The sequence below is a fragment of the Orcinus orca genome, chromosome 17 (genome assembly GCF_937001465.1).
Source record: "Orcinus orca chromosome 17, mOrcOrc1.1, whole genome shotgun sequence".
In the NCBI taxonomy this organism is placed as follows: domain Eukaryota; kingdom Metazoa; phylum Chordata; class Mammalia; order Artiodactyla; family Delphinidae; genus Orcinus; species Orcinus orca.
In genome coordinates, this window is record NC_064575.1 from 33,897,757 (window position 1) to 33,913,830 (window position 16,074).

General features: G+C 35.4%; 1 long non-coding RNA gene across 1 annotated transcript; it reads right to left on the reverse strand.

Moving 5' to 3' along the window:
- Positions 1-3,836: 3,836 nt before the first annotated feature.
- LOC125961857 (uncharacterized) lies at positions 3,837-15,341 on the reverse strand. Its single transcript, XR_007472933.1, has 3 exons — positions 15,146-15,341; positions 7,319-7,472; positions 3,837-4,755 (listed from the first exon to the last, which is right to left on the reverse strand). It is a non-coding gene; the product is annotated as an uncharacterized LOC125961857 (long non-coding RNA).
- Between the last annotated feature and the right edge of the window lie 733 nt (positions 15,342-16,074).

The following is a 16,074-nucleotide window of genomic DNA, read 5'->3' on the forward strand; positions in this document are numbered from 1 at the left end:
GATGATGCTGAATCCTTACCTTACACAATATACAAAATAAACCTCTAGATGAATCAAATTATAAGAACTAAAATTATAAAAATCCTTAGAAAATATACACCTGAATCTTTCTGTTGTTGGATTACATGATGCTTTCTTTTATGCAACATCAAAACACAATCAACAAAAGAAAAATTAATAAACTCAGCTGCATCAAAAAAATTTCTTTCTAATATCTGCAAATCAATCCGTCTGATACACCACATTAACAAGTTGAAGATTAAAAGCTATATGATCATCTCAATAGATACAGAAAAAGCTTTTGATAAAGCTCAATATCCATTTATGATAAAAACTCTCTAGAAAGTGGGCATAGAGGGAACATATTTCCACATAATAAAGCCCATATATTCAAGCCCACAGCTAACATCATACTCAAAGGTGAAAATCTGAAAGCATTTCCTCTGAGATCAGGAACAAGACAAGGATGCCCACTCTCACCACTTTTATTCAACATAATATTAGAAGTCCTAGCCATAGCAATCAGACAAGAAAAAGAAACAAAATGAATCCAAATTGGAAAGGTAGAAGTATCAGTAAAACTATCACTGTTCACAGCTGTCATGATACTATACAGAGAAAACCCTAAAGATGCCACCAAAAAACTAGTAGATCTCATCGCTGAATTTGGTACAGTTGCAGGATACAAAATTAATACACAGAAATCTATTTTCCTTTTATGCACACTAACAATGAACTATCAGAAAGAGAAATTAAGGAAACAATCCCATTACAATAACATCAAAAACAATAAAATACCTAGGAATAACCTACCTAAGGAGGTAAAACACTTGTATTTGGAAGACACTGGTGAAAGTAATTGAAGATGACACAAACAGATGCAAAGATATAGTGTGTTCATGGATTGGAAGAATTAATACTGTTAAAATGTCCATACCACCCAAGGCAATCTACAGATTCAATGCAGTTCCTATCAAAATACCAGGGGTATTTTTCACAGAAATAGAAAAAATAATTTAAAATTTTGTATGGACACACAAGAGACTCCAAATGGTCCAAACAATCTTGAGAAAGAAGAATAGAACTAGAGGAATCATGCTCCCTAACTTAGACTATACTACAAAGCTACAGAAATCAAAACAGTATGGTACTGGCACCAAAACAGACACATAGAACAATGAAACAGAATTGAGACCCAGAAATAAATCCACAAACTTATGGTCAGTTAACTACAACAGAGGAGGCAAGAATATACTATGTAGAAGACAGGCAGTTCAATAACTGGTGTTAGGAAAACTGGACAGCAACATGTAAAAGAATGAAATTACGACATTCCTAACACTGTATACAATAATAACTCAAAATGGATGAAAGATCTAAATTTAAGGCTGGCAAGGGACTAGAAGGGAACATAGGCAGAACCTTCTTTGACATAATCAATTTTTTAAAAATATGTCCCTTAAAGCAAAGTAAATAAAGCAAAAATAAATGTACAAGCTTTTGCACAGCAAAGGAAGCCATGAACAAAACAAAAAGACAACCTAAGGAATGGGAGAAAATATTTGCAAATATGACTGATAAGGGATTAATATCCAAATATATAAAGCATTCACACAACTCATCAAAAAAACAGCTTGATTTAAAAATGGGCAGAAGCCCTGAATAAACAGTTTTTCAAAGAAGATAAACAGATGGCCAACAGGTACATGAAAAGATGCTCAACATCATTAGACATCAGAGGAATGCAAATCAAAACCACAATAAGATATCACCTCACGCCTGACAGAATGGCTATCATCAAAAAGACTACAAATAACAAATGTCGGCGAGGATGTGGAGAAAAAGGAACCCTCATACACTGTTGGTGGGAATGTAAGCTGGTGCAGCCACTATGGGAAACAGAATAGAGGTTTCTCAAACAACTGAGAAAAGAACTACCATATGACCCAGTAATTCCACTCCTGGGTATATATCGCCCCAAAATGACAACACTATTCAAAAGAATACATGCAATCCAGTGTTCATTGCAGTATTATTTACACTAGCCAAGATATGAAAGTAACCAAAGTGTGCATCAACAGATGAATGGATAATGAAAATGTGGTATTATGTGTATGTGTGTGTGTGTGTGTGTGTGTGTGTGTGTGTGTATATATATATATATATATATACACATATACACACACACACACACACACACACACACATACACATACATACCATGGGCTACTACTCAGCCATAAAAAATAATAAAATTTTGCCATTTGGAACAACATAGATGGACTTGGAAGGTATTATGCTAAATGAAATAAGTCAAAGACAAAAACTGTATAATATCACTTATATGTGGGATCTAAAAAATAAAACTAGTGAATATAACAAAAAGGAAACAGACCCACAGATATAGAGAACAAACTAGTGGTTACCGGTAGGTAGTAGGAAGTGGGAAGAGCATGATGGGAGAAGGGTGTTAAGAAGTACAAACTACTATGTGTAAAATAAATAAGCTACAAGGATATATAGTACAACACAGGGAATACAGCCAATATTTTATTATAACTATAAATGGAATATAACCATTAAAATTGTGAATTACTATGTTGTACACCTGAAAGTTACAATATTGTACATCAAATATAATTCAATTAAAAATAGGGCTTCCCTGGTGGCACAGTGGTTGAGAGTCTGCCTGCCGATGCAGGGGACACGGGTTCGTGCCCCAGTCTGGGAAGATCCCACATGCCGCGGAGCAGCTGGGCCTGTGAGCCATGGCTGCTGAGCCTGCGCATCCGGAGCCTGTGCTCCACGATGGCAGAGGCCACAACAGTGAGAGGCCCGTGTACCGCAAAAAAAAAAACTAAATAAATTAAAAATAAATTTTTAAAGTGTGCTTCAAAGACACAATCAAGGATGTGAAAACATAATCCACAGAATAGAAGATGATATTTGAAAATTACATGTCTGATAAGAGGCTAGTGTTCAAACTATATAAAGATATCTTACAAATCAACAATAAAAAGACAACTAATTGAAATTGAGCAAAAAGTTTGAAGAGACATTCTTCCAAGGAAAATTTATAAATGATCAATAATCACATGAAAGAAAGCTCAACATCTTTAGTCATTGGCAAAATAAAAACTAAAATGTGGGTGTGACATCACAAACAATGGCAGATTACGAAGTTCCAGGAGTTGGTCTTAACACCAAAACAGCAATTAAGTTGTAAAAATTATAAGAATCAACTATTTTGGAGCTCCAGAGCCTGATCAGACACTTAGAGCAACCAGGGGAGTGCTTGATGAAGGGAGAGTCTGCATAACTCTGGTAAGAGAGAAGAATGTGCAAACCTGCTACCATTCACCATTTCTCAGGTTTACTCTGGCCATAAGGATGGTGGCCTACATTCTTAGAATGGCTGGTGTCAGAATGGAGAGTAAAAAGACAACCTACAGACTGGGAGAAAATATTTGCAAATGATTTGACCGACAAGAGCTTAATTCCCAAAATATACTAATATACAAACAGCTCACACAGCTCAGTATCAAAAAAAAAAAAAAAGAAAACCAATCAAAAATGGGCACAAGACCAAAATTTCTCCAAAGAAGACATACAGATGGCCAACAGGCACATGAAAAGATGCTCAACATCACTAATTATTAGAGAAATGCACCCAATCAAAAATGGGCAAAAGATCTAAATAGACATTTCTCCAAAGATGACATACAGATGGCCAAAAAGCACATGAAAAGATCATGTCAACATCACTAATTATGAGAGAAATGCAAATCAAAACTACAATGAGGTTATCACCTCACACCGGCCAGAATGGCCATCATCAAAAAGTCTGCAGACAATAAATGCTGGAAAGGGTGTGGAGAAAAGAGAACCCTCCTACACTGTTGGTGGGAATGTAAATTGGTACAACCACTATGGAGAACAGTATGGAGGTTCCTTAAGAAACTAAAAATAGAGCTACCATATGATCCAGCAATCCCACTCCTGGGCATATATCTGCAGAAAAGCATTATTCAAAAAGACACATGCACCCCAATGTTCATTGCAGCACTATTTACAATAGCCAAGACATGGAAACAACTAAATGCCCATTGACAGATAAATGGATAAAAAAGATGTAGTACATAGTTCAATGGAATATTACTCAGCCATAAAAAGGAACAAAACAATGCCATTTGCAGCAACATGAATAGACCTAGAGATTATCATACTAGGTGAAATAAGTAAGACAGAGGAAGACAAACATCATATATTACTCATATGTGGAATCTAATTTTAGAAAATGATATTAATGAACTTATTTACAAAACAGAAACAGGTTCACTGATTTCAAAAACAGACTTATGGTTACCAAAGGGGAAATGTAGTAGGGAGGAATAAATAAGGAGCTTGGGATTAAAATACACACAGTACTATATATAAAATAGATAACCAACAAGGACCTACTTTATAGAACAGGGAACTCTACTCAATATTCTGTAATAACCTATATGGGTAAAGAATCTGAAAAAGAATGAATATATGTATAACTGAATCACTTTGCTGTACACGTGCAACTAACACAACATTGTAAATCAACAATGTTTCAATTTAAAGAAAGAAAAGAATGGAGAGTAAAAACCTGTCCTCCAAAATTGGGGTTGTGTGTTTTGGTGAATTTGTCATTTTCAGTGCATCAGTGTAGGCTCGTGCTTTTGTTTTGGCCTCCTCTGCTGGCAGCAGCTTCCCCGACACTATCTCCTGTAAGATTCAAAGAAACCAACACACTTGTAATTAAATTATGTATACATTTGTTTATGGCTCCAGACATTTAAGGACATCCCTTGTAGGTAACAGCCTGACTGAAGAGATAATGGAACAGAAACATCAGTGATCCATCACAACAATATATACAGACTAGGCAAAATTAGTTTGGAAAGCCACTATACAAATGGGTGACTGCATCCCTCAACAAGTGAAAAAAAAGCAGTCCCTGATGAGGGGGTGAATCTGATTTCCAGAGTTACCACATTAATGATACTCAAAACATCCAGTTATTTAAAAATCACAAAGTATACAAAGAAATAGGAAAATATAAATCACTCACAGGAAAAGACACAAACCACCCCTTAGGAAGCTCTGACATTGACATTACTAGTCAAAGAACCTATATCAACTATCTTAAATATGCTCAGTGTGCTAGGAAAGAAAAATGGGAAAAGAAAGAAACTTAGGGAACAGATGTATGTACAGATAGAGAACGTTAACAAAGAGAAATTGTAAAAAGAGCTAAATAGAATTTCTGGGCCTTAAAGTATAGAATTCTGGAACTGAAAGTAAAATAATGAAAATTAAAAGTTCACTAGAGGGATTCAACAGATTTGAGCAGGCAGAATAAAGAATCAGGAAAATTGAAGATAATAAGACACTCCAAAGAGCAGGCAAAGAAATTAAGAAAAAATGAACAGAACCACAGAACCTGTTGGGTACCACACAGTGCACCAATATATGGATCACTGGAGTTCCAGAAGGAGAAGAGAAAAAGTGGCAGAAAAAAATTTGACAAAATAGTGGAAGGAGACATTCCAACTTGGATGAAATCTATGAATACACACATCCAAGAAGCTCAATGAACTCCATACATGAAAAACTCAAAGAGTCTGATACATAGACATGTTATAGCCAAATCACCACAAGACAAAAACAAGGAGAATTTTTAAAGCAGCAAGAGAAAAGTGAATCATACATCCAGGGGCCATCAGTATGATTAAGAGTTGATTTATCACCAGGAATCATGGAGACCAGAAGAAATGGGATGACATAAAGTGTTTTAAGTTTAAAACAAAAACAAACAAAAGACAAACAAGTACTCTGTATCTGGAAAACCATCCTTCAAGAATGAGAGAAAAATTAAAACATTCTCAGATAATCAAAAGCTAAGAAATTTTATTATTAGTAGACCTCTCATATATTAAATGCTAGAGGCAGCCATTCACACAGAAATGGAATGACACTAGCCAGTAATCTGAAGTCATATTAAGAAATAAAGGACTTTAATAAAGGTTACTGTACAGTAAGTCCCCTACATACGAACCTTCAAGTCGTGAACTTTCAAAGATGCGAATGTGCATTCAGATGTCCAATCACGTAAGTTAGTTCACATGTCTGGAGTACATTGTCACATGCGTGCATCCTCTACAAGTGGTTGTGCTTTTGCGTACTTTACTTCTGTGTGAAAAGTATTATAAACCTATCATGGTTCAGTACTATATAGTTGATTGTGTTAGTTGAGTACCTAGGCTAACTTTTTTGGACTTAACGAACAAATTGGACTTACGAACGTGCTCTCAGAATGGAACTCATGTAGCAGACTTACTGTATATGTAAATATGAATGTTAGTATTATTTTACATTTAGTTTATAACTCCTCTTTATTTCCTATATGACTGAAAGGCAAATACATAAAATAATAATTATAAATCTAGATTAATATTCACACATATATAGCATTAATCTGTGAGAATAACAATATAAAGGAGGTAAGAAGGAGATGTATAGGAACAAAATGTTTGTATACTATTGAAATTTAGTTGGTAGAATTCAAACTGTGTTGTTAACACACACACACATAAAAGGAAAGTAGAGGGGGATCAAAATTTTACACAACAAAAAATTAACTATTACAAAAAGACAGTGATGGAGACACTGAGAAACAAAAAAATATACAACATACAATAATCAAATAGCTAAGGCGGAAAGAAGTCCTTAACAGTAATTACTTTAAAAGTAAATGTAATAATTTTTTCAATTAAAAGGAAGAGATTTAGGAATGGATTAAAAAATAAGATCCCTCTATATACTGTCTATAAGAAACTCTGTTTTAGATATGAAAACAGACAGAGGTTGTAAGACTAGCAACCTATTATGAATTTGTCAAGTTAACCTTTATCAAGGGGAGGAGAAGGTGCCAGATGGTACGTCACCATTCAACAAAAGACCACAAGAGGAACTGAAATAGAGAAGTTTATTACTCACAAGTCCTGGAGGGAGTATCTGGTATAATCTGAGGGACCTGAAGGGGAGATCAAGACAGAGTACAGAAAGAGAGAGGCAGGACCTGGAGCACATGCGTTTATTAGAGTCCATGGATAGAGTGCTTTGGGGTTCCTGGGCTAGGGCTGGATTGGTTAATTCAAACTAAAAGGGCAGGGTTTTCGTAAGTTATATGGAGGTCTTACCTAGGGGGACATAAACAAATCGCAGTGGAAGGCAGAAGAGACTGTTTAATCACAAGAGCTGCTGGGAAATCATATAAGGAACTTACATTTGCTTGTGACTCTGCAGGCTGCTGTTTAGGGCATGTGCTTGAATGAGGGGGCTAGTGTCAGTTTAAAGTCACTGCAGGTTTCTTGGCCAAACAAAATGGACACCAAAGCAGTAATACCATGGAGTAGTTTAACTCAACTCTTGACACAATCCTATTAAAAAAGGGACAAAGCCCTTGGGTTAAACATTATCCAAAGAAGATATACAAATGGCCAATAAGCACATAAAAGATATTCAACACCATTAGTTATTAGGGAAATGCAAATGTAAACCACAATGAGATAGCACTTCAGACCTACTAGGATAGCTATAATTTTTTTTAATTCAAATTAAAAAGTTTTGGCAAGGATGTGGAAACATTGGAACCCTCATTTATTGCTTGTGGGAATATAAAATGTTACAGCTGTTTAGAAAATCGATTTGAAAATTCCTCAAAATGTTTATCATAAAGTTACTTAATGGTCCAGCAATTCCCAGAAAGTCCACCAAAAAACACTGAACACATAGGTCCACGCGAAAACTTGTGTACAAATTTTTACAGCAGTCCTTTTCGTAATAGCCAAAAGGTAGAAACAATCCAAATATCTGTCAATTGATGAATCTATAAATAAAATATGGTATATCCATATAATAATGTTATTCAGTCATAAAAATATAGGGATTATTGATAGATGCTACAGCAACAATGAATCTTGAAAATATCATGTTAAGTGAAAGAAGCTAGACATGAAAGGCCAGACATTGCAGGATTCTGTTTATAAAAAATGTCCAGAATAGGCAAGTCTATAGGGATAGAAAGTAAATTATCAGTTGCCAGGCAGAAGAGGGGTATATGGAATAGGTGCTAATGGGTACCTCATTCCTTCTGGGGTGTTAGAAATGGAGAATTAGATAGTGGTGATGGTTACACAACTTTGTGAAGGTACTAAAAACCATTAAATTTTACACTTTAAAAAGGTAAAGTTTATGCTATGGGAATTACATCTCACCTTATATATATGTAAATAAAGTATGTATGAAACAATCTGTATATATTTTCATATATATACACATATATATGAAACAAAACTAAAACTGACAATTGATATGTTTTACCCCTCCATAAAGTTGAGAGAGAGGTTGCATATCCAGAATGGCCACTAATGCTTAATCCTACATCATGAAGATGGTCCTAACCATGAGAATCTTTGTGTTCTGTATTCTGTGTTAACTAAATAGGTATGAGAATGATTGCCATTCTGAGATGTCAGGATGTGAGGTATGATTGGCTTTATATCCTTACAAAGCTGATGTACATGCTTTGGAGCTGGTGATGTTCTTAAGTGAGGGAAGGTATAAAAGATCAATTTCCTTGTTCAAAAATGCACAAGTACCCATTAATCATCTTTCTCTGAGATTAAAATGGATTAGAGGAGAATATTTTTCTTTTAATCCTAAAAACAAATATTCCCCGAGTCCACTAGAGGAAAATTAATTTTACTGCATCTCCTTAAACATTTTCTTAAAAATTTTTTTAAGTATTGCACCTACACAAATACAATGTTTTGATTTCATTCCAGAGATACAATTTATAAAGTTTATAACCTAATAAATATATAAGCATGCATTTAACAAGTTGATTTTAGAGAGACATAGTGTCAATAACCATGTCCTTATGTGATTTCTAAAAAAATAATTCAGTCTGAATTTCTTTACACTGCTTAGATTTCCCATGCTAGAAAATCTGTTTTAAAAATAGCACTTAGTGTTCTAATTCTCCTAATTTAGTGTCTGGCAGCTGCCCACTTGCAACTATGTAAATACCAAATTATTCCATCTGATTATCAATTGCTTCATTAGTTTTCTGCAGGTTAATTGCATTTTAGATCATACTTTCAAGTTTCATATTATATCAGCAATTTTCTAGCTCATATTTAATACAAGCAATTTAATCAAAATGTTGCAAGTGTAATCAGAGTACAGTGATGGACATTTTTTCTTTATTAAATATCTTGCACCCCCCCACAGCTTATACAACATAAAGTGTTCATTAGTTCCTAAACAGTACCTCTGTGTTTTCACATTAATGCAGCTAATATTTGGATGTGATGGCAGGGGAAATAAAACAAGACCTCATAATTGCCATCACATTTCTAGACTCTTCACAATTCACATCTTATTCTGAATATTTATTTATTTCTATAACAGCACCCTTTCTCTCAATAGGAAAGCTGCACTAACCTCTGAACTGATTTCCTGCTTCCATGTTTGTCTTGCAACTCTCCCTACTCCACCCCAGAACTCTTCTCCATTTAGGGTTCTGACTATCAAGTTAAAGATGTAAATGGGATCATGTCATTCCACTACTCAAAATCTTCTAGTCACTACCTATTTTCGAATAAAATCAAAATCTTTCGATGGCCTACAAGCATGGATGTTATCTGCACCTCCTCATGATTCTGATTTTATTACCTTCCCGCTATTTTAGATATACAGTAACCTTTATTTTTTGGACATTAGGCCAAATTTGACAATAAGCCCATTCCCACCTACACCAGTTCTGCTTCCTCTGCCTGGAATTATCTTCTGATATCTACTTAGAGTACTACATCACATCATTTTACTCCATGATATGCTCAAGTAGCTCATTAACAGTGAGGCCACTCCATTCCTAAGCAATTTTACATCTCATAGCTTATGTTCTTTTCCCTGTGTCGATCTTATTTTCAGCAAGCTTCTTCCCTTAGCCCTAGGGTAGCTACAGCAATGTCAAGCGTAATGTCACTTTAACCTCCTATCTAGTAGGAAGAATAAGTAGGTGTCCTGAGTCTGTCTTTCTCTTACACTAATGATAACAGGATGAACTGTGGTCAAGGGGATAGGATTAGAAAAAAAAAATTGCCTGCTTGTGAAATTGAGAACAGGTTAAGTCCATCCAAACTGAGTGAGCTAAAAATGAGGAATAGACAGTTTCCCACAGAGATGAATATATTCTTTTATCAGTATGTGAGTAGATTGAAGACAGGAAGAAACAAACACTTTGGTAAATCGGTAGTGTGCAAATATCCTACTAAAACTAAAAATGTATATGTTTAAATAAAGATAATATTTCAGAATTCCAAACTTTTATAAGCTTATTGGAGAAATATTGGAAGATCAAGGAAATCAGTGTCTTGTTTAACTCAAAAACCTAGAGAAAATTTTTATTAGAATTTTGATACATATGGACAATATAGATACTCTAAAGTGCTTATTTGCCATTTGTGTAAATTTTGGTTTGTCCGTTTTAATTAATGTTTGCTACAGTTTTACTCTTAAAAAGTATAATCTCAAATAATATCTTATATTTTGGCACTAAATTTGAAAACATAAAGAAAACTTCCTTTGCTTTCGTTCATAACAGAAATAATGCTATCTTGTTCACACTCCTTTTTACCACTGTTTTCAGCCTTTTTTCTCAAGAATTACGTTTTCTCATTGTATTCTTGTACATCCAGTCATGAATTTCTGTCTGCCTTAATTTTATTTGTCTTTCTACAAGAGATCTAAAGAACCAAGCCCATCAAAATAGAAGAGTATCAATAAACTATCACCAGCCTTTACAGGAAAAAGTTAGTGTATTTGCCTATTCCGTGTCCTTTTTCGTAGCATATCTGAGAAATGATTGTATTAAAAACAGGCCCAGAGTTAGGCAGTAATATTGAAAATGACAGTAGGAAAAGGAAGTAAGTTTGTCATGGAGAAAACACTAGCATGGACTAGTCTGTTCATAACAGGCCTGGCTGGAATGTGGTCGGTGTTCATTTCTATTATGTTTATTTTCTAATTTCCTGAATAGCTATCAGCTTGAACATTCTTTTAAAGATAGAATTATTATTGGAGGAATATGAAAGTTGTTTACTTTCTTTACCTTTTATGATTTTTAGAAAAATCATTTATTTATATAGGTGTGTATATATATATATATATATATTTGGCCGTGTTGGGTCTTCGTTGCTGCGCACAGGCTTTCTCTAGTTGCAGTGAGTGGGGGCTACTCTTCGTTGCGGTGCGCGGGCTTCTCATTGTGGTGGCTTCTCTTGTTGAGGAGCACGGGATCTAGGTGCATGGGCTTAGTTGCTCCGCAGCAAGTGGGATCTTCCTGGACCAGGGCTCGAACCCATATCCCCTGCATTGGCAGGCAGATTCTTAATCACTGCGCCACAAGGGAAGTCCCTACTTTTCTTATTTCACCTGTTTTTTCCTTAGGAAATGTATAAAGGCAAAGATAGGAAAAGTATAAATTATTTTTAAAGATATCTCATACATTTATTAAGTGATCTGCACCCTTCAAGTACAGACATGTGTCATATTATTGCTTTAAGTAAACACTCAATGTACATTTAAAAAACTTGGTTTAGTTTAGTTTTCTTCAACTAAAAAATTACGGATTCATAGTTTTCATATTTGGTAGATGAATATTATACTATTAAGAGCCAAGTAATCTTGAAATACCTGAGTAAATTTATTAAGTGAACAAAACTGGGCCTTTTAATCATTTGCAGTTAGGGAAGAAGAGGAGATCATAGCTAACTAAAAGAAAGATTATTTCCCAATCATCTCTTTCTCAGTCCAATATATTCTTGTATAACAAAAGATGCTGCAGTGGTGGTGGATTACGTGTCCCAGCAATGTCCCACACAAGTGTTGTCAGGTTAAAGGAAATTTTACTGACCTCCTGTCAAGATGCAGGAATAGCAAAATACACGCACAAGGAAGGCTAATCCAGAGAGTAACCTGCAAGTTCTCTCTTCTTGGCTTCTCAAATGCACAAATAGGTGATGAGCTCCCTGCCATCTTGCTTACCTTTCTTTGAATTGACCTTTATTCACAATTACTTTAATATTCCATTCCGAGTTTGTCTTTGACCCCCCTCCAGAAGGAAGCATGAATGTGCACTTCCAGTTCCAAGGTATATGTAAAACTATCACAAAATCCATAATTTTATGCTCATTACTTTCCTGTTTCAGTTATACAGACCCTAAATTCTCTAATCTCATATGCTTGTAAAATGAATTAAGAAAAAGAAGTAACTCACGTTTATTAAATTGGGAAATACTAGTAAACACAAGGGACCCTCACTCTTACCTGTGATTGTAAGATTTCTTTGCTATAATGTAGCCCAAAGCAATAGAGGGAAAAAAGGGGAAAAAAAACCCTGAGTCAATAAGTGTTTTGCTTTTGAAAAAAAGAGATAAACATTATGTACTTCCATGCAGCTGTCAAACAACAGAGAAAACTGACTTAATTAGGATAAACTCAAGGTCAGTTTACAGGGCTAGGCATTGATGACTAAAATGTCACCTATTGACCTCCTCAAATAATTAGATTCTCCATTTAAATAGTCACTGAGAATGCATTTTAAAAGGCAAAATAACTGCCATTAAACCATTCTGTTTTATTTGAGGTCTCAGACACTGTTTTGTCACCTCCATAGTGTGCTGTTAGTAATTTAAATAATTAAGCTTTGGAAGATTGGTATGTTAATTTAAACTTCTCTGACAATTGTTCTTCCTGTTTTTTTGCCATGTGTCATTGCCAGTAATTTCATAAACTGTGGAAGCCGTGAGGAAAGAGTTTATAATTTGCAATGAATTTCTCTTTCTGTTGAAAATGAGAACGATTATAAAATTTTATTTAGCCATTTATCCAAGATGGTAATACACTACACCCAGGATTATAGGCCTGTAAGTTTGAAATCTTTCAGTGATTTAATGCTACTGTCCTCTTCCAGCTCCATGGTAACCTGATTATACTGTCTTGAAGTAGTAAACATACTGCCTGATATCTAAATACATGCAGAACTTTTGCCAAAGTCACAGCATTTACTTATGAATTTCAGTGGTGTCGGTCAGGGGAGTGTCAGTGAAAGCCAAGGCTTTAACTTGAGTCTTGATACTGATCACCAAAAGAACTTGGCTGGAGACAATGTCTTTAAGCCACAGATTTTGCAGGTGAATTAGCAAATTAAAGGTGACAATATGAATTTTTTAAAAGTCTGAATAAATGCAAGTGTAGGCAGTAACCCAACCTAGGAATCAGAAGACCCAGAACTAGGCCATGTTCTATACTTTGAAACTTTGGGGAGAAATACATTTACCTTCCAGAATTTATTTACAGAGATTTTGATTTAATATGAAATGAGAAAGTATAGGACCTACTATAAAATGCAAATATAGTTAGGTACTTTTTTTTTTTTTTTTTTTTGCAGTACGTGGGCCTCTCACTGTTGTGGCCTCTCCCGTTGTGGAGCACAGGCTCCGGACGCGCAGGCTCAGCGGCCATGGCTCACGGGCCCAGCCGCTCCGCGGCAATGTGGGATCTTCCCAGACCAGGGCACGAACCCGTGTGCCCTGCATCGGCAGGCGGACTCTCAACCACTGCGCCACCAGGGAAGCCCAGTTAGGTACTATTAACAGATGGGAAAAGAGGCTTAAAGAAATACAGTATTCAGTACAAGTTAGTAATTGGGAGGATAAGGATTTAATACCAGGCCATTGGATGTCATACATAAGCCACAAGCTTAACTTTTTACACAACATTATATTTGCTCCAAACTGATAATTTAGGGGTCAAGTAGTGGAGGTAAAGAAAACTCAAAATGAATAAGTCATCTCAAATATTCCACTTTCTTCCTTTCCCAGAAGTGACCTAACTCTCTTTATCTCTTACTGGCCAGGGCCATTCACTCTGGTGCCTACTAGAGAGGTCATGGGATCACCCCCTGCTCCATCCACAATAGTCAAAGCCATCTTAGCTATCTTTATTTACACAAGGAAAAAAGAAGGTAACAGTGAATCTATGAAAAAAAAAATCTTTGAAAACATGGGAAAAGAGGGTAAGCCCAAGCTAAGTGTTTTGTAATCATTTTAATTCTAAAGTTGGCTGATGAATTAAAATATTATGAATTATTTGACATGCTTACAGTGAAGAGACCTCTCCCCTTGAATATGGGCAAACTGTGTGACTGCTTTCACCCATTGTATATGGAGGAAATGATGTAGTTCCATCTTCTGGGCCCAGACTGCTTTCACTTTCTGTCTCTTATGACACACATCTTTAGAACCCAACTATCATGCAGTGGGAAGCCCAAGATACACTAGGAGCCATGCAGGACAGTGCATTCTGCAACTCTAGCTGAGCTCACAACCAACAACCAGGAGTGGTTCTCAGCAATGTGAGTGAGACATCTTGGATATCCTGCCATGTTGGACTTAAAATGGCTCTGTTCCCAACTACTCTCCAACTGCATTCACAATGAAAGGCATCAAGCAAGAACTGCCCAGCTGATCCTAGTCAACTCAGAGAAACATGATAGAAAATAATACATTTTTTTGCTTTAAGCCATTACATTTTGTGCTGTCTCAAATAGCAAGAGACAACTGGAGCAGGTTATCATACACCCAGTTATCTATCCAACACAGCAAGTGTAATGCTTTATACCAGCTAAAATATACCTGCACCTGGCATGGCCCAACTCTGGCATCTGTTTAAAACTTGTTACCCAGGATCCTGTCATAACTTGACCCTCAATCAGTATCTTGATGTGCCTCAACTATTTTGGATTTCTCTATGAAGAACTTCTGCAGGCAGTTCAAAATTAAGTAAATTTTACCTTCCTTCACCATGTCCATTTCTTCCTATATTACTTTCTCAGGTTAATGGAAATAGATCTTTAGAGGATATGTGACTCTGAAATTCTGTTACTTTTTGCTTGAAACGTTTTTGGAATCTAACCTCTTTCTATTACCATATATTGATTAAAGTGTTTCATATCCAGAGTTTCTCTGTCCAATTTTCCACTTACCAATTTATCTTCTACATAGTTCCTTGGACTATTTTTCCGGAAGCAAAACGTAATAACGCCATTACTACACTTAGTTGATTCATTGTAGAAAACATTTTTTTCCCTCAGTCTGCAAGATGCCGGGTAGAAGTTGCACTGGACAGATCTCTGAAGGTTCAGACTTCGGGACTAACTAAGATTCAGAGAGCCAATACATGTCTTTGCAGGAATAAAGCCACATTAAAAAAATAGTAAGAAGAAATCCTTAGGTAATATTAACAATGACAGATACTGTTCTAAACATCCTACATATTTTTACTCATTTAATCATCACAATATTTTTATTAGGTAGGTACTATTATTATTCCACAGAGGTTAAATAATTTGGACCTACTGCACACCTATATCCCTTTAGAATATGAATGCTTGATAAGCATTTGAAATCTCTAACAGTTTTCATAGATGTCATGAGATTTATGAAATACATGGAAAAAAGCAAAGCATATAGATTAGGAAATCTAGGTCTGCTTCAAAAAATCATAGTATATAGATATCAAGTTGCTCCATCAAAGCATAAGAGTATACTGGAAAGGACTTCAAAGTCATCTCCAGAGCTAGGAAAATTTTTGAAAGCATACATTTTCATAAAAGGAGGAATTTTATGGGAGCAGCTTCTGTAAAAATGAAATAAATGGTATAGAAGGTGTGTCCTAGAATATAAACTCATGATACTGGTCAATTTTTATTAGCACTTCTCACCTTTTCCCCCTAAATGTGCATAGGTAAAAAGATACATATTAGAACCCAGAGTAAAGGATGTGGGTCACAGTATCTCTTTATTCTGTCCCTCCTAATGTATGTTACATATATTACACATGTATAGCAGAAGTCATAGAAATTTTATTTTTTTTCTGAGACTTTGGACTCAACTCTGAAATTTGAGGACAATA